The sequence below is a fragment of the Magnolia sinica genome, chromosome 3, assembly GCF_029962835.1.
Source record: "Magnolia sinica isolate HGM2019 chromosome 3, MsV1, whole genome shotgun sequence".
Classification (NCBI taxonomy): domain Eukaryota; kingdom Viridiplantae; phylum Streptophyta; class Magnoliopsida; order Magnoliales; family Magnoliaceae; genus Magnolia; species Magnolia sinica.
This window is the reverse complement of record NC_080575.1, coordinates 53,680,292-53,708,073: the sequence shown is the minus strand read 5'-3', so window position 1 is coordinate 53,708,073 and position 27,782 is coordinate 53,680,292.

Below are 27,782 nucleotides of genomic sequence, written 5' to 3'. Positions count from 1 at the left end.
ACTTCTCCACATCAGAGCTTCATCTCTCAGCTACGGTCGGGTCTAGCTCACCCTCGAAATGCGGGGGATCGAGCTGTCGAAACTCTCGAAGAAGGGTGCTCGCGCACTCCTGCTCTGCTTGGGCCGGTGAAACAACGGGGTATCTGCTCTGCCCCTGAAGTGCGGCCGTCATAGCCTACAACATCTATTGTAACTGAGAGGCATTCACGGATACGGTTGGATCCGCACTGGTCTCTGGTGGAGGAGCAGCATCCTCAGGATGGGCGGTAGGAACCTCTGGTGGTGGAGTGGGGATCGTAGGTGGTAGGGCGGGAGCTGCAGGTGATGGAGCTGGAGTCTCAGGTGGTTGTGCGTGGGTCGATCGGGTCACTCTCCTGAACCACATGTCCTACAGGAAAGAGCGAAGGCGCATATCAACTTTGAAAACTTTTGAAGGCACGCTCGTTAAGGGCCTATAACGGAAGATTGCTAAGCTATCCGAACTTTGTGACTTAGTCATTCTAAACTCATAGCAGACATGTAATGTTATTCTTGGTTATTCCCGAGTTATGCTCTGATACTAACTTCTATCACGCCCCAAACTCGGAAACCAGGCTCACAAAATTCCCGATCGCCGAATCCAGCACTGACAGCCTCCATAGTACCCCATTCTCGGCTCCCAGCACCCATTTGACAGGTTTTGATCCTAGGATGCTATGAGGAGGATTTTCAACATCAGTTTGATTCATAATAAGCATAACCAAAGGCATAACCCACAAACAACAACCAAAAACTCTATCACATTTCCACTATGATAAAAAACTTTACAAGTACAATGAGCATAAAGGGAAATACAATGATAATGGACAAAAGCTCCAAGATGATCTGCTATGCGCTCCTGCCTCAGCGCTGCTGCGGTCCAACGTCACCTGCACGCAACGGTCATGCATAAGCTTATAAAAAGCTTAGATGGTGATGAAAGTGTGTGCGCAAGGTAGTAATATAATTATACAGTATTAGAGTAATGCGGAATATGCTGATGAATCCATGAATGCTATTAACCATACCAAGGCCATGCGGTGCAAGACATGAATGATGACGGCCATACTAAGGCCATGGGGTGCGAAATGTAACTCAAGCTGCGAATCCTCATCTAAGTCCACATATCAATACAGCTCAACTCTGGAGTATCACCGGGGTCTAGTACACTCTGAACCAGATTGCCGCCCCATCGCGCGCAATAAGGTGAGTGGAAGAGCCTTACTATCCGCCTGCCGATATCGGGCTTGGCTCGTCGATAGCGAACCCATTCGTCGAGCTGGTCAAACTCGGCCTAGCTTTGCCCGCTCCTCTCGGGCGGGTAAGGCCGTACCCCTTCCAAACGACCACGACACAGTGGAAAGGGTGGCCTTCTGGTAATCGGCACTCGGCGCTCATGTACCCACTCGGTCTAGAGTTGGAGCAACCTCCTGGTACCATAAGGGTTTAGGGACTTTCACCCAGGGATATCTATAACACTCCATGTAGAACAAGATTTTTGATATCCAATCCTATCATCCACGATACGCCTGTGGAGGCTACGGCCCTGATATCGCTAGGGCGTATAGTACCATATCACACAATGCGAATGCATGAATCACACTATCCAGTCATGCAACAATCCTATGCGTATCGTGCACTCATGTAGGGTAACACCGCCTATCCAGGAGCCCCTAAACAATCTGCCCGAAGGCATATGCTATGATTAGTCACTTCTCATATCAAGCATACATATGATACGTATGATCATGAATGATGGAACTATATTAAACATGTTATATGGTGATAGATGTTGTTTATAACGAAGATGGGCCTAAACGGCCTACAAGTGTGGGCCTAATAATGGGCCCTAGGGAGAATTATAATGCGAACATTTAACCAACATTATTCTTACAATGTGGACGTCAAACCAACATTACTCCCAAGGCACAGCCGTAATAAACATCATTACACAAATCATGGTAGAGTCACACACTGTAATGGACTTGTGTACATCCAATTGGGCCTCGACCCATGGGCCTTAGGTACAACAAATGGGCCACATGACATGGGCCTTATGTATATTAGGTGGGCCTCAATGGTTAGGCCATAACTACATCAAGATGGGGCCTCATATATATCAAGGTGGGCCTCAACAACAGGCCTTGTATATCACATCGGCCTAACCAACTGGGCCCTAAGTACATCACATCGGGCCTAGTCAAATGGGTCAAATCAATGGGCCAATTTAAATGGGCCGAGTAAAATGGGCCAAATGTATATCAAATCGGGCCCACCCTTATGTGTTTGAGAACCGACATATTCATAAGTTATCAAAGAGATAGATGAAATGAAAACAATTATCAACTTAATTGGAAACTACCGTGGCCCTTAGGAGTTTGAATGGTGGATGACACGGTCCACTATTTAAATGGTGGGGCCCACTTGAACTTTAGATCAGACTCACCCATTTCCCATGCTGTAAAATGATCTCACAAATGGTTGGATAGCATGGATACAACACATACATCATGGTGGGCCGCACCGTCGAAACAATGGATGGTGTAAATAAGACACATACATCATGTAGGGCCTGCGGGCTTGCTGCTGACAAGAGGAGCAGCCACGTAGCTGCTGTAGGTGCAGCTTACTACATAGAAAAGGCAGACGTGGGTCCCACGTAGGGCCCACCATCATAAATACTTTATATAATATAACACACAATATATATATAATACATAATATATATTATATCATATAAAATATATATCAATGTCCAGGCCGTCCACATGCAACAGGGGAGGGGGGTTATCCCCACACGTGTGATGGGTCCCACCATCCAATGGTGTGGACGGTGACGGTAGAACACATACACCATAGTGGGTCCCACGTGGGGCCCACCCATCTAATCAGTTAATGAGGTCACACGGACCCGGGAAGAAAAAAAACAAATTTCAGAATGATCCGTAACGTTTGGACGCCTGAACAATTTCAATGGCAGACATGCAATCAACACTGTTTCCTATGACGTGGGCCACCTGAGCCACGTGTATGACTGATTTTTGGGCGTGGCCCACTACCCTAAGGGGCCCATCAAAATGCACGGTGTTGATGTTCTCAAGCATCACGGTGGGGCCCACGGCTGGGGCCCGTGGTCCCTACCCCTTTTCCGTCCTCAGCGCTGACAGCAGCGCCTGCGCTGACAGCAACAGCGCCTGATGCAGCAAACATCTTCCTTTTTTTTTTAAATTTTCCTGAGGTTTTTTGTATGCGGGTCCCACGTCTTGAGAATCCACTCCACTCGTTGGATTATAAGACTCAAAACACACTAAACAGGTCCAATATTCGGCATGTTTGGCATGTAGAAATAGTAAGGTGGGTCCTAATAGCCTTGAATGGTATAAAACACAGTTTTCTATGATTATCGGATTGGCCTCATTTCTCGGCTCAACGCCTAAAATGAGCTGAGGAATAGGATGGACGGTGTGGATGAGTCCCATGGACCCCACTGTTAGTCCGCACTTCACTGTTAGCCCACTGTCAGTCTACACATCACGGTTAGTACACCCCACGTCAGTCTACACTTCACTGCAAGCCATGTCTAGCGTCCTTAGACGTTGGACGGAGTGGGTACATACGCGAGTCCCATGTGTGGGGCCCACGGCTGGTGGGTCCCACGTGGACATGGCCCACCTGATGTAGATCAATCTAATATTTGTGTTTTCCCTACAAACGGCCTATCCATCCGGAATGCCAGGTGGGCCCACTCGATGGACGACATGGATAAGATGCATGCTTCAAGTGGGGTTCACCTGGGTGGGCCACATGGCCATATCATCATAAAAAAAAATGCAAGAGAGGGAGAGAGAAAGAGAGATTGGCGATGACGGAGGGGCCCCGCCACTATGGGCCCCTCTTGGATACAAGCATACATCAAAGCGGGTCCCATCATATGTAGGCCCTTAGATCACAAAAGATAAGTACGAAAAGACTAAAAATGTGGGTCCAAGATCACCCACCGTCCACTTCTTCTTGCTCCCTTGGCTTCCTTTGCTCCTTAGCTTTGATTATAATGGAAGATGATGGAGTTTTGACGGTTGAGATGAGAGATGAGAGGGTAGCAAGTGGGCTACATACAAAACTCTCTCATGGAGGTTTGGGAGAGCCTTGGACGTGTGGTATTTTCTCTTGCTTGGGAGAGTGGTTTGAGAATGAGAGAGAGAGAGTTGTAAAGAGAGAGATGTGATAGAGTGATGGATGGGAGAGAGAGGGATGGGTGTGTAAGGGCCTTTTTGACTTTTGTGGTAGATTGTGTAAGAAAGGTATGGGTGGTGTAAGAAACTTTTGACTTTAGGGGTTGCTTGGGGAAGGGTGAGAGGTGATGGTGTACTTGACATGTACTTGACATGATGGGATTGATTAGTTGATTGATTGATGCGACATATTATAGAGATTCTCTCGAAATTCGCACGCGCGACGTTTTCCTTGCACTGAACGCTGGCCCACATCTCTTGGCCAGAGTATCGGATTGGCGCGTGAGATGCGGCATCGAAACTGCGGCGATGGTGTGGTCGCAAGGGTACAAATCTCAGTTTAAGTCGATTCAGGTTGACGACTATGCATGAGAATTGCCTAATCAAGATTAATTGGCATACTTGAAAGTTGGGTAGGCTAGGGTCGGATGGGCAGGTTTGGCTACAATGACTTGAGCTCAAGCCTAAATTGAACATTTAAACTGGCCATGCATGCCTGGTCCAAGCCCCACTTAAAGCAGAACGAGTACATCAGAGCCCGTTCCAAAACTTAGTCGGGCTCATGGCCTCCCTTAATAGAAAGGCATGCTAAAGACAAACGCCACATGCCCCTAAAGACCATGTCATATCTATTTTGTCCATTCAATGTATCATCTAATAAGTTTTAGTATTTTATTTAGGGCGTGTGTGGTGTACTTAAATTGTAAATGGACAGGATATCTCAATGGAATGAACCAGCATCCTCTCAGCTCTGTAATCGTAATGCATGGGATTCTTGTTACTGCAATAACCAGAACCCATGTTTTGGTTAAGGTTGGACATTAAGGTTGGAACCTCTAAAAGTAGACTTGACAGCATAACTCCATAATCGACTTTTAAATGGGTCAAATTTGGACCACCTAAAAAGAGACCTGACCCACTTTTATATCATGGCATAAAATGAGAGGACCCGCACTTCTATATGTTGAAAAAATTACAGAAATAATATTTTCTATAAAATATGAAGACTGAAAATCAAAGTTGATCTAAAATAAGGATAGCTTGCCATGTTCAGAATGTGTCTACAACACAAAAGTTCGTCTTCCACTCATTTGGTACGTGCAACAACTTGTTCAGGTGTGTCAGCTTCAGTTGCTTCAGGTAACGGCTGCAAGTTTGGATCTAGGATGAAGTAGATCTTCAGTGCCGTCAGAAGAAATCTGAGCTTATCTTGCCACCTTATAAAATTGGTTTCATTGAACCAGTCAAGTTGAATCAAGTCCTGATTCATCAACTTGATTGATTGACGATACACTATCGGCTTCCATCAGTTTAAAATAATGCTTTAAGATTGTTAAGAAAATTACAGAAATAATATTTTCTATAAAATATGAAAACCAAAAATCCAAGTTGATCTGAAATAAGGACAGGCCGAAGCACATTTGGAACGGTGTCCTTAAAGCGTTATTTGCCCCTACTTAAGTGAGTTGAGTATGCTGAAAGGTTATAGACAAACCCTAGGATACGACGAGCCTGATGTGGGTCTGCGTTCAGTAAATACGAAGGCCCACTAATGGAACTCTACTACACAGTCTGACAGAAATAAAGAAAAAATGAAAAATCCCAGAAGAAAAAGAGAAAGAAGATTTCTATGAATAAGACCACTACACTGGTCTGTTCTTCCTGTTCTTTAGCTACTGGTTCAGTTGAACTGTTCTAGACCACACCGCTGGTCTAATTTTCAGGTAATGGTTAAGACAAACCTTGCTATATTGCTGGAATCACTAATCTAATGGAGTAGAGAGGCCATGGTTCGTATGGTTATGTCGGAGTGAGTTGTGATTGATTGAAAACCCATTCAGGCTCTCTTTATATAGGCTATGGTGGCTGGGGGGTTATGGTCCAAGGACATAAATCCCATTAATCCATTTCTAGCATTGGAAAACTAGCCGTTATTTGGCTGTTTCTGACTATTGTGCATGACTCATAACAACAGCTACATGTTATAACATCTTGGAAAAATTTGTACAAAGGCCTGAGTACCACCTCAGGTAGAAATCCCTAAGGACAGTATCCTGTAGAAATTTAGGTGAAAATTAATTAAGTACTAAACTAGATTAATCGGTGGATTTAGCTCGAACCACTATCTATATAAATGGCAAGACCCAAAACCATCAAAATTGCTAACTCAACACTGCTTGAGAACCTAAGAAAAATCTTAAAAGCCTGTTCCTCTCGGCAGCACATTGAAACTCCGTATCGGACCTGGACCGCACGTCGAAAGTCCAATGACAGCAAAACTATAGGGTTATATCCGTCCTACTGGGCTTGACGACCATCGCAGGAATTAAGCCCAAATAATATCCAAAAACGCGTAACTTAAGCCTTAAGCGAATTGTGTGAGAAATGCGAATATCGTTAGAAAATGTAATGAAACTTAAGTAAATTGGGTCATTAGCTTGCAGGTAAAATTGAAGATTTCAGAGCATTAATTTCTGACCGAACTTCACCCACGAGTTAGGAAAATTTCCCTACACATATCGGTATACTTGTGGCCCTGATCGAGTGACAACGACCGTTGATCTAATACAGGTCCTTCACAGTCGATTGGCCTATCCAATCGTGTGGAAACCACATCCTAATATAGCTCCATCGTCGGGGAACTTACCCTACGCTATAAGTGAGTAGTGGACCTCCAGGTGAGCCCTGTTCGCCCGAAATAGACGCCTTTTGGCTATAACCTAAGTATACAATGGCCATGGGGCCATTTGCACCAGTTCTGGGCCTATATAAAGCATTTAAACCACCCCATTCCTATCCCATACGAATTTTCTCTAACCCTAAGAAAGAGAAGAGAGAAAGGAAGAGAAAAGAGTAGGGAGTGAAGGGAAATCCTTTGAGTTCGCTGCAGTGATTCTTTCCTATTACTCCACATACTGAATCACCTTTACATCTAGCTAATCGATCCGTTTCAACTACGATTTAGGTAAGAAATCCTAACCTTAATCTTGACTTAGAAAGCCGGATTGACTAATCGGCGAGCTAGTTAACCTGATTTAGGTACCCATTGTTCCGTTTTCGGGAACGTAGAATTCGAACCGCGTCTGAATCGAGTATTTCGACAAAAGGTGCAGATTATAAACGTTTAAGTTATAGTTTTCAAGGTTTAAATGTCAACAATGATTTATGTCTGACTTGATTGTTGCTATATTGTAAGACCTGTGTCCTAGTCCATACCATTTCGTTGGCTTTCGTGGTCCTTTCGGTCGAATTCCAGCAACCCTCGACCCGTATTCGACATTTGCGCGCAATGTTAAACCGAGTCCCGCATACCGAAGTCAGCTCGAATCGAAACTTGTACCCTAGCGACCACGTCGTCGCCGCGGTTTCAACGTCACAACTCATGCACCGAACCGATACCCAGGCTAGAAGTTGTGGGTCTACGTTACGAACTTCGAGGGAATCTCTACGACATGTCACATCATATCAAGTCAAGTACACCACCTTACCTCCATGCCACCTCACCCAACAACAAGTACAAGTGGCCTCTCTCTCTTTTCCCACAAGTCAACCCTCTCTCTCCCCTCACCACTCCTCTTTTTCAAGTTTTCAATCAAACCCATCCATCTTTACAAAATTTTCAAACCAAACCATACCCCTCCATCTCCTTTCCTTACAACCGCCACATCACCCCATCCATATCATCCCATCCTCTCTCTCTCTCTCTCTCTGTCATTTCTCAAACCTCCCAAGCAGCCCCACACGTCCAAGCTCCTCTCTCCCAAGCCAAGTGTGGCTCACCCTCTCATCTCTCATCCCCACCATCGAAACTCCATCATCCACCGTTGGAGGTTGATCATAGGAGCTAAGGAGGTTAAGGAAGCAAGGAGAAGGCCGATAGGTGGGTGATCCACCATTACTTCTTATTTTAGGGCGCACTTGTCAGTGGGACCCATTTTGATGTATGTGATTTAATCAAGAGGGGCCCATAGTGGCGGGGTCCCTCTATCTCACCGTCTCTCTCTCTCTCTCTATGTCTCTCTTCCTCTCTCTTTTTTGTTATAGGTGTGGTTCACTAGATCCACACCGATCGTGGACCCACCATGATGGATGTATTTTATCAACGCCGTCCATCTGCTTCATCCATCCCATCCAGTGGGCCTGACCTGGATGATGGAAAACAAAAATATTAGACTCATCAGGTGGGCCATGTGCATGTGGGACCCACCCTGATGTCCATGTCGTCCAGTGTCTCTGGACGCTGGACGAAATAAGGATGGCTAACATGGAGTGCCTGTACTGACATGGGTGTGTACTAACAGCTAACTAAAAAAATTCTTTTAAAGTTTGGGGTGGGCCGTTCATGCAGGCCCAATCTTGATGTATGTAGATAATCCACGCCGTCTATTCCGTTGCTTAACCTATTTTAGGTGTTGGGCCGAATTTTGAGACCAATCTGATAATCCAGCGGGCCATACCATAGGAAATAGTAGGGTTATCCGTTAAAACCCACCTTGATGTTTTTATCCACCAAAACACGCTGCATATTGGGCTTGATGGGTTTGTATTGAGTCATAGGGACCAATGGCTGGGCTGGATTTGTCTGAGGCGGGCCTCACCTACCAAAAACCACAAGTTTACAAAAAAAACAAAGTACAGCAACTGGCGCTGCTGCTGTCAGAACGCCCGCAGGTGCTGCATACACGCTGGTGGACGGACGGCCTGGTAGGGACCCACGGTCCCAGCCGTGGGCCCCACCATGATGTGCGTCTATCATCAACACCGTGCATTTTGTCGGGTCCCCTCTGACAATGGGCCACCCCAAAAATCAGCTGTGTGTGGTGCTCAGGTGGCCCACATCACAGGGAACAGTGAGGATTAACGTCTACCGTTGGAACCCTTTCTGGGTCACAGAAGTTTTGTATCAATATGAAATTTGTTTTTCCTATTCATTCAGGTCCGTGAGACCTTACCAACGGGTTGAATTTCAAATAGACATTATGGTGGGCCCCACGTGGGACCCACAGTGATGTATGTGTTTTACTCACACCTTCCACAGCCGTGCATGGTGGGCCCCTGGTCCATGTGACCTTATGAACAGTTTGGATGGCAGATGAATAGCACGGTGGGCCCTTGGTCCACGTCACCTTATGAACAGGTTGGATGAAAAATAAACAGTACGGTGGGCCCAGGTCCACTGACCTTATCAGCAGGATAGGTGGAAAATAAACATTTTAATGGGCCCCATGTCTGTGTGACCTTGTCAACAGGCTGGGTGGAAAATAAACATTATGGTGGGCCCCACGCGGGACCCACTGATGTGTGTGCACTTTCCATCAGTGTGGTCCCCACATGAGGTATTTACTTCATCTATGCCGTCCATCCTTCCATCTCTATGGGATCCACCATGATGAATGTGTTACATCCAAACTGTCTAACCATTTATTTTGAAATATAATTTAAGGCTTGAGGCAAAAATAAGATAGATCTATTTATCGTGTGGACTATGATGCACGGTGAGGATTGAACGGCTACCATTGAAGTCCCTTGGGACCTTACAATCAGAATGAATTGGAAATAAATGTTATGGCGGGCCTTGGGGATTTTAATGGTGGGAATCATTATCACCACTTAGATTTGGGTGTGGCCCATGAGATGTGGCCCATTTAATTGTTTATGGCCCAGGTTATGAGGCCCATTGTAATGCATGCAAGGCCCATGGATTATGGCCATTACAATGTATGTAAGGCCCAATTGGTGTGGCCTATTCGACCTATATATACATATGAGGCCCATGTGATTAGGCCCAACTTGATGTATTTGTGGCCCGCCCATTGAGGCTGACCTTGATATAGATATGGGGCCCATGCTTTGTGGCCCACTTGATGTATTTGGGTCCTTGGGTCGAGGCCCAACAGGATGTACATAAGGCCCATTGCAATGTATGATTCATGGCAGGCCATGCCTTGGGAGCAATGGTGGTTTGACGTCCACATTGTAAGGATAATGTTGGTTAAATGTCCGCATTATGACTCTCCCTAGGGCCAATTGATAGGCCCATACTTGTAGCACGTAGGCCGTCTAGGCCCGACTTCATTATGACAGAGCCCATCACCACATAACATGCTTAGTATATATCCATGATTCATGATTATACGCATCATAAGTATGCCTGATGTGAGGAGTGACTGATCATAGCATATGCCTTTGGGTAGATTGTTTATGGTCTCCCAGACAGGCGGAGTTACCCTACATGAGCGCGTGGTACGCGCAGGATTGTTGCATGACCGGTAGTGTGATTCATGCACTTGCATTTGTGTGGTTGTGATTATTGTATGCCCTAGTGACATCAGGGCCATAGCCTCCACAGACACATCATAGGTGGCTAAATTGGATGCCGCATCTCCCACTATGTCGTGGTCGGTTGGAAAGGGGTGTGGCCTTACTCGCCCGAGAGTAGGGTACAATACTAGACTGAGTTTGACCAGCTCATGAATAGGTCCGCTATCGACGTGCTGGATAGGTATTGGCAGACTATTGGCCAGGCGGATAGTGAAGTTTCTTACGCTCACTTGGACTGTACGGCTAGGAGAGCGGTAGTGTCATTTGGAGTGTACTGAACCCCAGTGATTATCCAGAATGAGATCTGTAGTGATATATGATGAGGATTGGCATGCTTGAACTGCATCTCGCATCGCATGATCTTGACATAGCCGATAGCATTCATGTACTCATCAGCATGAGTCCGCATTTCTCTGACCCTGCATCTGAGCATGTTTATATTATGCACACACTTATACCACCCTCTAAGCTTTCTATAAGCTTATGCACGATTGATGCGTGCAGGTGATGCCAGGACGCAGCCGTAGCCTAGTCGCAGTTGGAATGTGCAACCGAGCTTTTGGAGTTTTCGTTATTTGCATTATCTTGTATTTCCCTTCATACGCACTATATTTAAAGTTTTTGATCATAGTGGATTTTGTGATGGTATTCTTGTGGTTATTGTTCGTGGGTTATGCTTATGGTTATGCTTATACTGAATCAAAATCATACTTGAAATCCTCTTTGTAGGATCTTAGGATCAGAACCTGGTGTATAGATGCCGGGAGCCGAGAATGGGGTACTACGGAGCCTGTCGGCGCCGGATTAGACAATCAAAAATTTTGTAAGCCCGATTTCCGAGTTTGGGGCGTGACACATATGACCTTAGTTACAACATTTTCAATAAATCATACATGTATGAACTATGTTGAATATGAGATGCATTCCATGTGTTTGTTGAAATGTTTGAATGAATATGAAATTATGATTTGTGTCTGTCCTGACTACAAATCTAGGATTCATGCTAATCATATGTATCATGATCTCTTTGTGCAATAAATTGCTATAGTTCATGTTGTAACTAATCCAGTCTATGTATTTGGTAATGTGTAGTCTAAGTGTTTGATAAAATGTCCGAATGAGAAATTGTTGATGAATTGTATTTAATAAGGGTATTGAGATAGGATTCTCAATTACCTTATCTATATGTATAGTTTCCTTCACGTAACCTTAATTTCGACTATGCAAATTTATAGATGAAATGCAATGTTTGGTAACATGTTAAATATGTTTGATGAAATGCTCAAATGAGATATTAATTTGAATTGTTTGTCAAATGTTGATATGATTAACATATGTATTTACATGTTACATTTGAGTAAGATTGAGACTACAACGTGGTCCAGGCAATCGATAATGATTCCCATTTGAGTGGCCGAACTAGCTTCACTACTATAGATACGTTCGATGAATCCGGGTCGTACAGTAATTATCGACAGTGGTTAGGTCACGTGGAGTGCTTATGTGCTCCATGTCGATTAATTCGGCGTGTGCCCGTACCAGTTGAACACGTCAAATAAACCGATTGGCTTATTGTGTGCTACCATATATGGACACTACTACTTGAATATAAGGTACTACTTACCAATGTAAAGACCCGTTCCAACCATGGTACCACGATCCGCTAAGACTCATGAGTCGGACATGGTGGTATGGGACACCGTGGTCGAGCTGTCGGCCTACGCTGGGGTGACGAGCTCCCGGTAGTGACCAATGAGCAACCTAAACTCGTGAGCTGAATATAGTGGTATGGGACACTGTATTCTACCAATCGGCCTACCCTGAGGTGACGAGCCTCCCCGTAGTGACCTCGAGTATAAACTCTTAAATTTGCCTATCCACTACTTTTCACTAGGGGTGATGCCCTACAACTTGCTTATCGTATGTGATTAACTAGGATTGACGACCTTAGATGGATCCCTCGGTTTGGGTTAATGATATAAAATGAGGTACCTTAGCTTCCCGAATCTACTGTATGAATAAGCCTAGTTAATTACTTGGCTAACACGATCATGCACCACATTGCATGTGTTTTGTCGAGGAAGTTACACATTTAGGGAGTTTGTCATGCACGAAGGTTGACGGAGTCACTTTTGAGAGAGCTTTGTGCGAGGGCATGCATCATTACTGCACACCATCTCTGCATTAACAAGAGTAGCATGGAAGTGATTGTTGTATTGCTTTATCATTACTGCTTGATTAATTGATAATATGCTAACCTTTGTCTTATAGTACCACTGAGTTGATCACTCACTCCCACTCTGGGATGGTGTTTTTAAACACCAACCAGACTTTGGTTTAGATGCAGGTGACGCCGGAGTCTATGCTGTTGATCTGGACTTCATAGATGAGGAGGAGGAATTCTCCTATGTTTAGCTATTAGGCGGGTTTATGTAGACCTTGTGCTGATTTGACGGGATTACAGGGATACATGGATTAGTTAGACATGCACATTTTGATATTTTGTAAACTTTGAAACAATACAGGTTTATATTCAACCCGGTATCATACTCATACTCTGGAGGTTGCGACACCCTTACATACTTATATATACATGTTTCAGTCTTCCACTGCTAAGTTTTACTTATCTCTGGAGTATGATATGTTGTTTTAGTGTAATCACACTTATGTCTAATGCATTGAAATGAACAACATTTAAACATCACCATCTATGTTGCATAAGTGACGTGTTGGAGCTCAGGAGTTGAGCTTTGCTCGACCCTTGAAATCGAGAGCGTTAAAAGTTGGTATCAAAGCATGATTTGAATTAAACAAAGGATGATTTGGATTAAACTGGACTTGGGTTATAGGTAACATGACGCACTCTAAAGCACTCTAACTTAGGAAGGGGGTGATGAAATTTAGAAATGATCGTAGGATCCTAAAGTTTCATCGACGGGCGAAATTGACCGTTGTAATGTAGCTGTACGCGTCCGAGATAATGTGAAATGAGCTCAGTCCCTTTTAGGCCATCAGTCGACGTGTTTGAACGACAATTCGGCGAATCCCACGCTTGAAACAATCCAAAAAGCATGAATATACGCTTGTTGGACCGAGAAAACATATCACACGGACATAGGGCCCCAAATCACGATTTATGGCAGGGGGTCTCCCGCACATGTACAACACCCCGGAAGGGGGTGGCCACCGGCCCACGGCGGAGCCACCGCCGGTGACCCCAGAGGGGAGAGGCGGCACCGCCCGGGTGACGGCGCACTGCCCGTACTACGCTAAAACATTGAAAAAAGGATGGTCCAAAACCGTCTCAAATGACCAAAAAAGACGGTCGTGGACCATCACATGGGCCGTCAAATTTTGACGTGTCATATTACTTAAAGGAGGGTCGAAAACCGTCATTCTTTTTGACAAAAAAAGGACGGTCATGGACCATCTCTTATGAGCCTTCAAAGGACGGCCATCGACCGTCCTTTAAAAGGACGCCCATGGATCATCCTTAAAAAGGACTGTCATAGACCGTCTCTAATGAGCCTTCAAAGGACGGCCATGGACCATCCTTAAAAGGGACTGTCATGGACCATCTCTGATGAGCTTTCAAAGGACGGCAAATGCCATTTCAAAAACTCATCTTTTTCTAAGAAAGTAATCATTTCAACTTTAGAAACTCTCTCTTCTCCCTCTCTCTTTCTTCATTTGTCTCTACTCTCTTCTCTCTTTCTTTCTCTCTTCGAAAAAAATTCAGCCCCATTTTCCCTCTTCTCCAGCCCCTTCTCCCTGAAATCCCCTCCCATCTAACCTTCAATAATCCATCTCACCCATTGAAACATGTCCCTTGGAGAATAAAGAGAAGATTGATGTAACTTTGGAGTGAGATCAATTAAGGTGGGTGATTATAATTGCTGATCTTCTTTTCTACCATTTGATCTTATTTTTCTTTCTAGATGGATCATATAGGACCCACCAATCCATGGTGGGGATCCCATTTAATCCCATGGATGTGGCCCTTTGGCCTATCCTACATGCATGTCATGATCCATGATAGGGCCATTCTCCATGGACCCCATCATGATGTATTTAATGATCCACTCCATCTTAAGGTCATCTAGACCCTAAGGATCATGTTGGGATGGCATCCCAACCATCCATAGCAATTATAGATCATGCATGTAGTGATTTTATGTTACATGTACAATTAATGTAGTTGTATGGGTATGATTCACTCTTGGGAGGGCCCACTAGTGGCAGGGCCCTACCCCCATGGCCGGATTACTCTCTTTCTTTCTTCTCTTTTCTCTGATGTATGAATGATAATGTGTGTGTGGCCCATTTATAGTGGGCCTTAGATGTCCCAAAATAAATAAAAATAAAAATCCAGCAAGGTGGGATGCTCTTACCACCTAACTCCATGATCCTTGGACACCTTAATCAATGCATGCAAGTGTCCTAGTCCTAGTATGTGATCTGGACTTATGTGGGGCCCACTGAGGAATGCCACACACCCTTTTTATGGCTGAGATTATTGAGATATAGGCTGATGTGTCCAGCTATGTATTGCTGTCCAAAAACCTCGACTATTGCATGGACTGTCATGTTCAATCTTTGGCATGGATTTTTAGATCATGATTACCATTATTTTCTTTATAATTATGGGGTGTAATGAGAAGGTGTGGACCCCACCATGAGGTGTGATGGTTCATACCTCAGATGGCCCATGAAATGGTACCCAAAAAGGAGGCCCATAGGAGTGGGCGGTCCACCTTGTTGGGCTGTCCAGCCCACATGTATGGAGGAAAAATATACACTTCAGCTTGGTTTCTCTGAGGGATGGGCCACTTTTATGGACCCCACCTTACTTTATTTTATGAAGAAAATACTAAACCTCCATTTTCCCCCTCTTGGATGAAGGTTGGGCCCACCTTATTGGGTAAACAATGTATGGACAACAGCATCTCTTCCTGGATAGATTGAAATTCCTAATTTAATTAAAATATTTATGAGTATCCAAAAATTATAAAATTTTTCAAAGAGGTGGTTCACTCATGGTAGGACCCACCTATAAAATTTTGGGGCCAATGGACACCTGTACATACCATGGTGGTGGCTGGACCAGCCCATTATAATATGGTGTCCAGATCAGTCCAATTTTTTGGACAGTCTGTTTCATTTAAATAAATTAAAATATTTTTAAGTGTTCAAAAATTCTAAAATTTTGTATTGGTGTGACGCACCTATAGAAGTATCTCTCTGCAAAATTTTAGGCCCAACGGAAAATCGAGCTGACTGTGGTGCGTCCTGCAAATTTGGGTCAGTTTGGGCCAAATACCCAGGCCCATATGGGACGCCCCATGTGGGCTACCTGCTGGACTTTGGTCTAGCAGTGTGGCCCACCTACTCCCTTGTGTCATATGATATAATCCTATGTGGTGGGGCCCTCTGACTTGATAGCTGGACCACTTGGACTGATGTCCTAATCAAATGAAATAATTACTGGACTCCAATAAGCCCATAAACCTGTTGGGTTAAAAATCCAGCAACTTGTTATAGTTATGATTGGCCCTTGGGCTGATATTTTGAGGAGTGAGGCCCACCACATTGTGAAGATCTTAGAGAGAATAATTTATACCTTTGGTTCCTTAAATGTTGGGCTTGATAAATGCACTTTTGAGGCCCACCACAGTTGAATTTAATCGGGTCCATGAATGTAGCTGGTTGTTGAACTCTTTAGGACCAATTGGGCTGGAACTTTCCAGATAGGCCCATTGAACTCTTGGGCCATTTTTACCATACTATTGTGTTCGGTTAGTGGGCCGGATTACACAAGTAGATGGGCCCTTGGTTGCCCACCAAATCAACTTTAATACTTGGGCCGGGTTGTAGGCCCAACTTACTTGACTAAGAGCATGACATTTACCTATGTGGTTTGAGCAATGGGCTGCCCACTGGGCCACCACAATATATGAGATTAGTGGCCTTTATGTTGAGCCCTAACCTTTCCCCTATGGCCCATAGCGGTATATATGAGTTGGGCTATGTGTGTTTCCCTTAGACCCATGTTGTAGATAGGCCTTGGGCTGCCTTTCTAAAGCCCAACATGAGTATTTGTGATATAATTATGGCTGCCCATTTCTTATTTCTGATGTTCCGTGGGCCTTGGGCCTTGATCCATGTTCAATTAGAGATGGGCTAACTCTTGGGGACCAATTGTGGTTGGATGTCCACATTGGTGGCCTTAAGGTAGGCCCACGGGCTTCTATGGGTGCTTAAAGGTCCACCATAGACCCTTGCTAGGCCCGTTTCATCTATTTAGGCCATACCATTGTTCTCCTTAGTCTCGTGGGCTACCCCAAGTGTATGAGCCCCCACTAGAGGTTGTATTCCTTATGAGGAATTGGTTAAGTACCTAGACCCTTCATGGTTAGGTAGAGAGTTCATCTTCACCTCATTGGCACCCCTTATTCATCTTCATGGCCCACTCCCATATGCATCATATGCATGCTTGGTTGAGGTATAATTGGTCATGGCTGTGTCATTGTATAGGACATGTTGCTATCTCCCCAAGAGATGGATGTTTGGAATTGATACATGGGTGATTGTATGATTTATGCATCTGGCATTGCATAGCTTGTGGATATCCGCCCTTACTTCATCAGGGCCTTACCTTCACAGGGGTATTCGTGGATGGCCGTATGTCTGGACACCGAAAATATTAGTTGAGCATACCAGGTGCATAGGATGCCCATGGGTGAAATTCTCAAAACTTCCATGGTACCAAGGATCTACTCCAACGCCGTGACCGGGTGGAATATATGAGCACACGAGGGCCTTATACCATTAGGCCGGGACTCTCACTGTCGTGTAGTCGGTTGGATAGGGGTGTGGCCTTACTCGCCTGATGTAAGAGGGCATTGCTAGGCTGAGTCTGACCAGCTCGTGAATGGGTCCGCTACCGTCAGGCCTTGCTGGTGATTGGTTATCCACAGGCGGGTAGTGAGGTCTCTTACGCTCGTTTGACTGTGCGGGGTCTGTAGAGCGGCAGTCATCCAGCAGTGTAATGGACCCCGGTGATTTCCTTATGATTGGAAATATACTTGACATATGGTTTGGTTATGAGCACTGGCATTACTTGCATCGCATTAGTATTGGTAATGTAAGCCCCTTCATGCATTACCTTGGTATGACGTCCAGTACCCATTGCATCATATTCATGATAAGCCTTGGTAAGGCTAGTGATATTCTCATTGAGCATGTCTCCTTCCTGTACCTCCTACTATTCTTATGTGCACTATTGTCACACACTTACACCACCCTCTAAGCTTCTATAAGCTTATGCACGATTGATGCGTGCAGGAGACTCTAGGTAGGCGCCGTAGCAGCAGAGCGTGGAGTAGAGTTGAGCAGTGAGGACTCCAGTGTTTCTGATTTCTCTCTCTTTTCCTTTTATTCTCATGTATGTCCTTTTGGACCTTTTGGATGATTGTAAAAGTTCAAATTTTTAGTGGATTTTGTGATGTGTGCCTTTGTTATTCTCAGATGTGCTTGCTGTGATCTTAGGTATGCTTATATTGGAAGTGATTTTACTGTTATAAAAATCCTCCTTGTAGGATCCCAGGATCGGAACCTACCTCAGGAGCCGAGAATTGGGCTGGATTACACAAGTAAATGGGCCCTTGGTTGCCCACCAAATCAACTTTAATACTTGGGCCGGGTTGTAGGCCCAACTTACTTGACTAAGAGCATGACATTTGCCCATGTGGTTTGAGCAATGGGCTGCCCGCTAGGCCACCACAATATATGGGATTAGTGGCCTTTATATTGGGCTCTAACCTTTCCCCTATGGGCCCATAGCGGTATATATGGGTTGGGCTATGTGTGTTTCCCTTGGACCCATGTTGTAGATAGGCCTTGGGCCGCCTTTCTGAAGCCCAACATGAGTATTTATGATATGATTATGGCTGCCCGTTTCTTATTTCTGATGTTGTGTGGGCCTTGGGCCTTGATCCATGATCAATTAGAGATGGGCTAACTCTTGGGGACCAATTGTGGTTGGATGTCCACATTGGTGGCCTTAAGGTAGGCCCATGGGCTTCTATAGGTGGTTAAAGGCCCACCATAGACCCTTGCTAGGCTCGTTTCATCTATTTAGGCCTATACCATTAGTCTCGTAGTCCTTAGTCTAGGTCCTTAGTCTCGTGGGCTACCCCAGGTATATGGGCCCCCACTAGAGGTTGTATTCCTTATGAGGAATTGGTTAAGTACCTAGACCCTTCATAGTTAGGTAGAGAGTTCATCTTCACCTCATCGGCACCCCTATTCATCTTCATGGGCCACTCCCATACGCATCATATGCATGCTTGGTTGAGGTATGATTGGCAATGGTTGTGTCATTATGTAGGACATGTTACTATCTCCCTAAGAGATGGATGCTTGGAATTGATGCATGGGTGATTGTGTGATTCATGCATCTAGCATTGCATAGCTTGTGGATATCCGCCCTTACTTCATCAGGGCCTTACCTCCACAGGGGTATTCGTGGATGGCCGTATGTCTGGACACCGGAAATATTAGTTGAGCATATCGGGTGCATAGGATGCCCATGGGTGAAATTTTCAAAACTTCCATGGTACCAAGGATCTGCTCCAACGCCGTGACCGGGTGGAATATATGAGCGCACGAGGGCCTTATACCATTAGGCCGCGACTCCCACTGTCGTGTAGTCGGTTGGATAGGGGTGTGGCCTTACTCGCCTGATGTAAGAGGGCATTGCTAGGATGAGTCTGACCAGCTCGTGAATGGGTCCGCTACCGTCAGGCCTTGCTGGTGATTGGTTGTCCACAAGCCGGTAGTGAGGTCTCTTACGCTCGTTTGACTGTGCGGGGTCTGTAGAGTGGCAGTCATCCAGCAGTGTAATGGACCCCGGTGATTTTCTTATGATTGAAAATATACTTGACATACGGTTTGGTTATGAGCACTGGCATTACTTGCATCGCATTAGTATTGGTTATGTAAGCCCCTTCATGCATTGCCTTGGTATGGCGTCCAGTGCTCATTGCATCATATTCATGATAAGCCTTGGTAAGGCTAGTGATATTCTCATTGAGCATGTCTCCTTCCTGTATTTCCTACTATTCTTTTGTGTACCATTGTCACACACTTTCACCACCCTCTAAGCTTTCTATAAGCTTATGCACGATTGATGCGTACAGGAGATCTTAGGTAGGCGTTGCAGTGGCAGAGTTTGGATTAGAGCTGAGCTTGAGGACCCAGTATTGCATCCTTCCTTTCTTTCTTTTATTATCTTATGTATGTCCTTTTGGACCTTTTGGATGATTGTAAAAGTTCAAATTTTTAGTGGATTTTGTGATGTGTGCCTTTGTTATTCTGAGATGTACTTGCTGTGATCTTGGGTATGCTCGCATTGGAAGTGATTATACTGTTATGAAAATCCTCCTTGTAGGATCCCAGGATCGGAACCTACCTCAGGAGCCGAGAATGGGGTACTACGGAGGCTGTTGCAGCCAAAACCGACCATCGGGTTCCTTGTGAGTCCGGTTACCAAGTCAGCGGTGTGATGGGAGTTAGTATACTCCTGTCACGCCCCAGACTCGGTAACCAGACTCACAAGGAATCCGATGGCCGGTTCTGGCCGCAACAGCCTCCGTAGTACCCCATTCTCAGCTCCTGAGGTAGCTTCCAATCCTGGGATCCTACAAGGAGGATTTTTATAACAGTATAATCACTTCCAATGCGAGCATACCCAAGATCACAACAAGTACATCTGAGAATAACAAAGGCACACATCACAAAATCCACTAAAAATTTAAACTTTTACAATCATCCAAAAGGTCCAAAAGGACATACATGAGAAAAAAAGGAAAAGAGAGAGAAATCAGCAACACTGGAGTCCTCACTGCTCAACTCTACTCCACGCTCTGCTGCTACGGTGCCTACCTAGAGTCTCTTTCACGCATCAATCGTGCATAAGCTTATAGAAGCTTAGAGGGTGGTGTGTGTGACAATGGTGCACAGAAGAATAGTAGGAGGTATAAGGAGAGAAGCATGATCAATGAACATATCACTAGTCTTACCAAGGCTTACCATGAATGTGATGCAATAAGTAATGGGTGCCATACCAAGGCAATGTATGAAGGGGGGCTTGTACAGCCAATGCTAATACGATGCAAGTAATGTCAGTGCTCATATCCAAACCATAAGTCAAGTACATTTTCAATCATAAGGAAATCACCCGGGTCCATTACACTGCTGAATGACTGCCGCTCTACAGACCCCGCACAGTCAAATGAGCGTAAGAGACCTCACTACCCGCCTGTGGACAACCAATCACCAATAAGGCCTGAAGGTAGCGAACCCATTTACGAGCTGGTCAGACTCAGCCTAGCAATGCCTCCTCACACCAGGCAGGTAAGGCCATACCCCTATCCAACCGACTACACGACAGTGGGAGTCGCGGCGTAACGGTATAAGGCCCTCGTGCCCTCATGTATTCCACCCGGTCATGGCGTTGAAGCAGATCCTTGGTACCATGAAAGTTTTGAGAATTTCACCCATGGGCATCCTATGCACCCGGTATGCTCAACTAATATTTCTGGTGTCCAGACATACGGCCATCCACGAATATCCCTGTGGAGGTAAGGCCCTGATAAAGTAAGGGCGGATATCCACAAGCTATGCAATGCCAGATGCATGAATCACACAATCACCCATGCATCAATTCCAAGCATCCATCTCTTGGGGAGATAGCAACATGTCCTACATAATGACACAGCCATGACCAATCATACCTCAACCAAGCATGCATATGATGCGTATGGGAGTGGCCCATGAAGATGAATAGGGGTGCCGATGAGGTGAAGATGAACTCTCTACCTAACTATGAAGGGTCTAGGTACTTAACCAATTCCTCATAAGGAATACAACCTCTAGTGGGGGCCCATATACCTGGGGTAGCCCACGAGACTAAGGACCTAGACTAAGGACCACGAGACTAATGGTATAGGCCTAAATAGATGAAACGGGCCTAGCAAGGGTCTATGGTGGGCCTTTAACCACCTATAGAAGCCCATGGGCCTACCTTAGGGCTACCAATGTGGACATCCAACCACAATTGGTCCCCAAGAGTTAGCCCATCTCTAATTGATCATGGATCAAGGCCCAAGGCCCACGCACCATCAGAAATAAGAAACGGGCAGCCATAATCATATCACAAATACTCATGTTGGGCTTCAGAAAGGCGGCCCAAGGCCTATCTACAACATGGGTCCAAGGGAAACACACATAGCCCAACCCATATATACCGCTATGGGCCCATAGGGGAAAGGTTAGGGCCCAACATAAAGGCCACTAATCCCATATATTGTGGTGGCCTAGTGGGCAGCCCATTGCTCAAACCACATGGGCAAATGTCATGCTCTTAGTCAAGTAAGTTGGGCCTACAACCCGGCCCAAGTATTAAAGTTGATTTGGTGGGCAACCAAGGGCCCATCTACTTGTGTAATCCAGCCCACTAACCCAACATAATAGTATGGTAAAAATGGCCCAAGAGTTTAATGGGCTTATCTAGAAAGTTCTAGCCCAATTGGGCCTAAAGAGTTCAACAACCAGCTACATTCATGGACCCGATTAAATTCAACTGTGGTGGGCCTCAAAAGTACATTTATCAAGCCCAACATTTAAGGAACCAAAGGTATAAATTATTCTCTCTAAGATCTTCACAATGTGGTGGGCCCCACTCCTCAAAATTTCAGCCCAAAGGCCAATTATAATTATAACAAGTTACTGGATTTTTTTAACCCAACATGTTTATGGGCTTATTGGAGTCCAGTAATTGTTTCATTTGATTAGGACATCAGCCTAAGTGGTCCAGCTATCAAGTCAGAGGGCCCCACCACATAAGGTTACATCATACTACAGAAGGGAGTAGGTGGGCCACACTGCTAGACCAAAGTCCAGCAGGTAGCCCACATTGGGCGTCCCATATGGGCCTGGGTATTTGGCCCAAACTGACCCAAATTTGCAGGCCGCACCAAAGTTAGTTCGATTGTCCGTTGGGCCTAAAATTTTGCAGAGTGACACTTCTATAGGTGGGTCACACCCCCACAAAATTTCAGAATTTTTGAATGCTTAAAAATATTTTAATTTATTTAAGTGAAACAGACTGTCCAGAAAATCGGACTGATATGGACACCATATTGTAATGGGCCGGTCCAGCCACCACCATGGTATGTAAAGGTGTTCATTGGCCCCAAAATTTTGTAGGTGGGTCTTACCATGAGTGAACCACCTCTCTGCAAAATTTTATGATTTTTGGATACTCATAAAATATTTTAATTAAATTAGGAATTTCAATCTGTCCAGGAAGAGATGTTGCTGTCCATGCATTGTTTACCCAATAAGGTGGGCCCAACCTTCATCCAAGAGGGGGGAAATGGAGGTTTAGTATTTTATTCATAAAATAAAGTAATGTGGGGTCCATAAAAGTGGCCCATCTCTCAGAGAAACCAAGCTGAAGTGTATGTTTTCCCTCCATACATGTGGGCTGGACAGCCCAACAAAGTGGCCGCCCACTCCTATGGGCCTCCTTTTTGGGTACCATTTCATGGGCCATCTGAGGTATGAACCATCACACCTCAAGGTGGGGTCCACACCTTCTCATTACACCCCATAATTATAAAGAAAATAATGTCAATCATGATCCAAAAATTCATGCCAAAGATTGAACATGACAGTCCATGCAATAGTCGAGGTTTTTGGACAGCAATACATGGCTGGACACATCAGCCTATATCTCAATAATCTCAGCCATAAAAATGGTGTGTGGCCTTACTCAGTGGGCCCCACATAAGTCTAGATCACATACTAGGACTAGGACACTTGCATGCATTGATTAAGGTGTCCAATGATCATGGAGTTAGGTGGTAAGAGCATCCCACCTTACTGGATTTTTATTTTTATTTATTTTGGGACATCTAAGGCCCACTATAAATGGGCCACACACATATTATCATCCATACATTAGAGAAAAGAGAAGAAAGAAAGAGAGTAATCCGGCCATGGGGGTAGGGCCCCGCCACTAGTGGGCCTTCTTAAGAGTGAATCATACCTATACAACTACATTGATTATACATGCAATATAAAATCACTACATGCATGATCTATAATTGCTATGGATGGTTGGGATGCCATCCCAACATGATCCTTAGGGTCTAGATGACCTTAAGATGGAGTGGATCATTAAATACATCATGATGGGGTTCATGGAGAATGGCCCCATCATGGATTATGACATGCATGTAGGATGGGCCAAAGGGCTACATCCATGGGATCAAATGGGATCCCCACCATGGATTGGTAGGTCCCATATGATCCATCTAGAAAGAAAAAATAAGATCAAAGGGTAGAAAAGAAGATCAACAATTATAATCACCCACCTTAATGGATCATACTCCAAAGTTACATCAATCTTCTCTTTATGCTCCAAGGGACATGTTTCAATGGGTGAGATGGATTATTGAAGGTTAGATGGGAGGGGATTTGAGGGAGAAGGGGCTGGAGAAGAGGGAAAATGGGGCTGAATTTTTTTTTCTAAGAGAGAAAGAAAGAGAGAAGAAAGTAGAGAGAAATGAGAGGGAGAGAGTATGGAAATTTGCTAGAAAAGAGAGAGAGGAAAAGTAATCATCACTCTCTCTCCTAGATAAGAGAAAAATCATCATAGCCTATGATGATATAAACTATGTTGCTATGCTAGAGTAGGGATGGGTAGTGTGTGTTGGAATTTACACAAAAGAGGGTGGCCACCTTGAAAAATGTGCCCTCCACACTGGGTGGGCCATATGATCATGCTCAAAGGCTACAAATGAGATGCACATAACTTATGATCCACACATCGGATGGACACACAAGACGCATCGTTGGAACCGCAGTGACGATGTGGTCACAATGGCATAGGTCTCAACTCGATCCGAGTCGGGTCTTCATGATTGGGCTCACGGATGACCGCAAACACTATCCAAGGGTTACAGGTCACCGGGATTTGACCGGTAGGATCGCGGGATCAAGATGGACGGAATGCATACTCACACACACATATGCACACCTGTGAACTCGGGTCGGGTCTCACAACCCTACCCACCAAACAAGAAATTTTGTCCTCAAAATTGAACAATCTAAGACAAAATAAAAGATAAAACACCACCATCATATAAGGAAGGCAATACAAACAATCATATATCAATCAATCATCAAATAAATGGGGATAACGCTCTTTAATCTCAGCCCAACAACTAGGAGATCTGCACGGTCTACCATAACGTGCCTCAAAAGGAGCCATGCAGTCTCACTATCTCCTCAATAAACACCTTGCAAGCCGATCCATAGACTAGGAAACACACACTGGAATGAAATGAGCTGACTTCATCAGACGATCAACGATAACCTAGATGGTATTGTGCCCGTGCTGAGTCCTCGGCAAACCTGCGATGAAATCATCGATATGAGCTCCTACTTCCATTCTGAAACACTCAACAGCTGCAAGGGACTAGGGGTCTCAGATGATCGGCATTAACACACTGGCAAGCATCACACTCGGCCACAAAACTAGCGACTAGGAAAAAAATACTATCTTGACAACAAAACAAGCCAACAAGCTCAACATCGGCAATACAAAACTATTTAGTGGGCAAGAACATCTCACCAACCAAAATGGAACACGATAATATCATCGGCCTAACACAGCTATCTTTCCAAAAATGTCGATACTGAGAATCCTCTACGGTAGACTCTAATAGCAATCTGATCGAACAAAAGCCCTTGGATGCAAAAAGGGGTACGATGCACCAAAACACAAGACATACATACGGAAACAAGAAAAATACCCATAACGACACCCCTAATAACTAAGGGTCCTGAGAAGTCGCGCAAAATCAAGCTTGAGGTGGCTGGGGAGGTGTCTGTCCCCTCTGCATCTGCAGTCTCTGCTATTGTGGAGGTCTACACTGCAGTCTCGACTGCTGTTGGGGTCTCGGTGGTGGGAGCCACTGTCGCTGCCGCAAGGGAAGAGGGCACTCGTGCCTCTGATGCCCTGTCTGCCCACATCCATAGCAAATGCTAGTAAATGCCCTGGAAGAAGAAGCTGCTGCATGCGATGCTGATGCTCTGGCTGCTCGATAGGCTATGCACCTCTGCTGCTGTCGACGCTGCCGGGAGCTATAGGAGGGGTCCTGCCTCTTTCGACCTCTCCTTTGATCACGATCCCTCTGCGAACTGGTCCACTTGGCCTTGCCTTGAAGTAGAAATATCGCTAACGGAGCTCGCTACAGAGTCGATCTCGCAAAAGGGGACTCGCACGCTCCGGTTCCGCCTGACCGAGCATCTCAGGAACGGGTTGACGAGTCCGAAGAACATCAGTGACGACCTACATCAACTGCTGGAGATGCTCAGCTCCTACAAGAATCGTCAGATAAGCGGGGGTAGCATTGGCCTCTAGCGGAGGCATAGGTATGGCGGGAGCCTCAGGAATAAGTACAATGGGCTCTAGAGGGGAAACAAGAATCTCAGGTGGTGGAGCAAAAGTCACTCGGACTGCTGAAGCAGAATGAGAACCATGTCTATGGGCACCACGACCACGGGCGTCACAATCATGGGCACCTCGACTAGACGACATGGTCTACAGAAAGAAAAAATGTAATGGAAACCTAGGAATTAGAATCCTTGAAGGCTCAAACGGGGATTTGCTATGAATGTGGGCAGACAGGGCATCAGAGGCGTGAGTGCCCTCTTCCCTTGCGGCAGCGACAGTGGCTCCCGCCACCGAGACCCCGACAGCAGCTGAGACTGCAGTGTAGACCTCCACAACAGCAGAGACCGTAGATGCAGAGGGGACAGACACCTCTCTAGCCACCTCAAGCTTGATTTTGCGTGACTTCGCAGGACCCTTAGTTATTAGGGGAGTTGTTATGGGTATTTTTTTCTTGTCTCCGTATGTATGTCTTGTGTTTTGGTGCATCGTACCCCTTTTGTATCCAAGGGCTTTTGTTCGATCAGATTGCTATTAGAGTTTGCCATAGAGGATTCTCAGTATCGACATTTTTGGAAAGATCGCTGTGTTAGGCCGATGATATTATCGTGTTCCATTTTGGTTGGTGAGATGTTCTTGCCCGCTGAATAGTTTTGTATTGCCGATGTTGAGCTTGTTGGCTTGTTTTGTTGTCAAGCCAGTATTTTTTTTCCTAGTCGCTAGTTTTGTGGCTGAGTGTGATACTTGCCAGCGTGTTAAGGCTGATCATCTGAGACCCTTAGTCCCTTGCAGCTGTTGAGTGTTTCAGAATGGAAGTGGGAGGACATATCAATGGATTTCATCACAGGTTTGCCAAGGACTTAGCACGGACACGATACCATCTAGGTTATCATTGATCGTCTGACGAAGTCGGCTCATTTCATTCCAGTACGTGCTTCCTAGTCTATGGATCGGCTTGCAAGGTGTTTATTGAGGAGATAGTGAGACTGCATGGCTCCTTTTGAGGCACGTTATGGTAGACTGTGCAGATCTCCTAGTTGTTGGGCCGAGATTAAAGAGCGTTATTTCTATTTGTTCGATGATTGATTGCTTGTATTTCTTGCATTTCCTTCTTTTGATTGACGATTGATATATATGAGAATGCTTATGCATTTTGTTGTCTCAGTTTCGTCAATTTCGAGGATAAAGTTTTTTTATTGGTGGGGAGGATTGTGAGACCTGACCTGAGTTTACATGTGTGTATTTGTGTGTGTGTGAGTATGCATCTCCTGTATTTTGGTCCCGTGGTCCTACCGGTCAAATTTCGGTGACCCGCGACCTTTCGATAGTGATTACGGTCACCCTTGAGTTTGGTCATGTAGACCCGACTCGGATTGATTTAAGACCTATGTCATTGCGACCGCATCGTCGCCACAGTTCCAGCACTGCGTCTCATGCATAAATCCAGCGTGTCCATCAAAAGTTATGGGCCGCACATTATTTGGACCGTTGATTGCATTTTTGGTGGGACCCACCTGATTGCACATTTCCCCATGTGCACTATTCTCCATGTAAGCCACCTTTAGCCTAGTAATGATGGCTTCTTTTCTCAAGAAAACCATGATGAGATTAGCTTCTCTAGGCAATGATGAGACACCCTATCCCATGAGCAATAATTACTTTCTCTTTTCAAAAACTCATCTTTT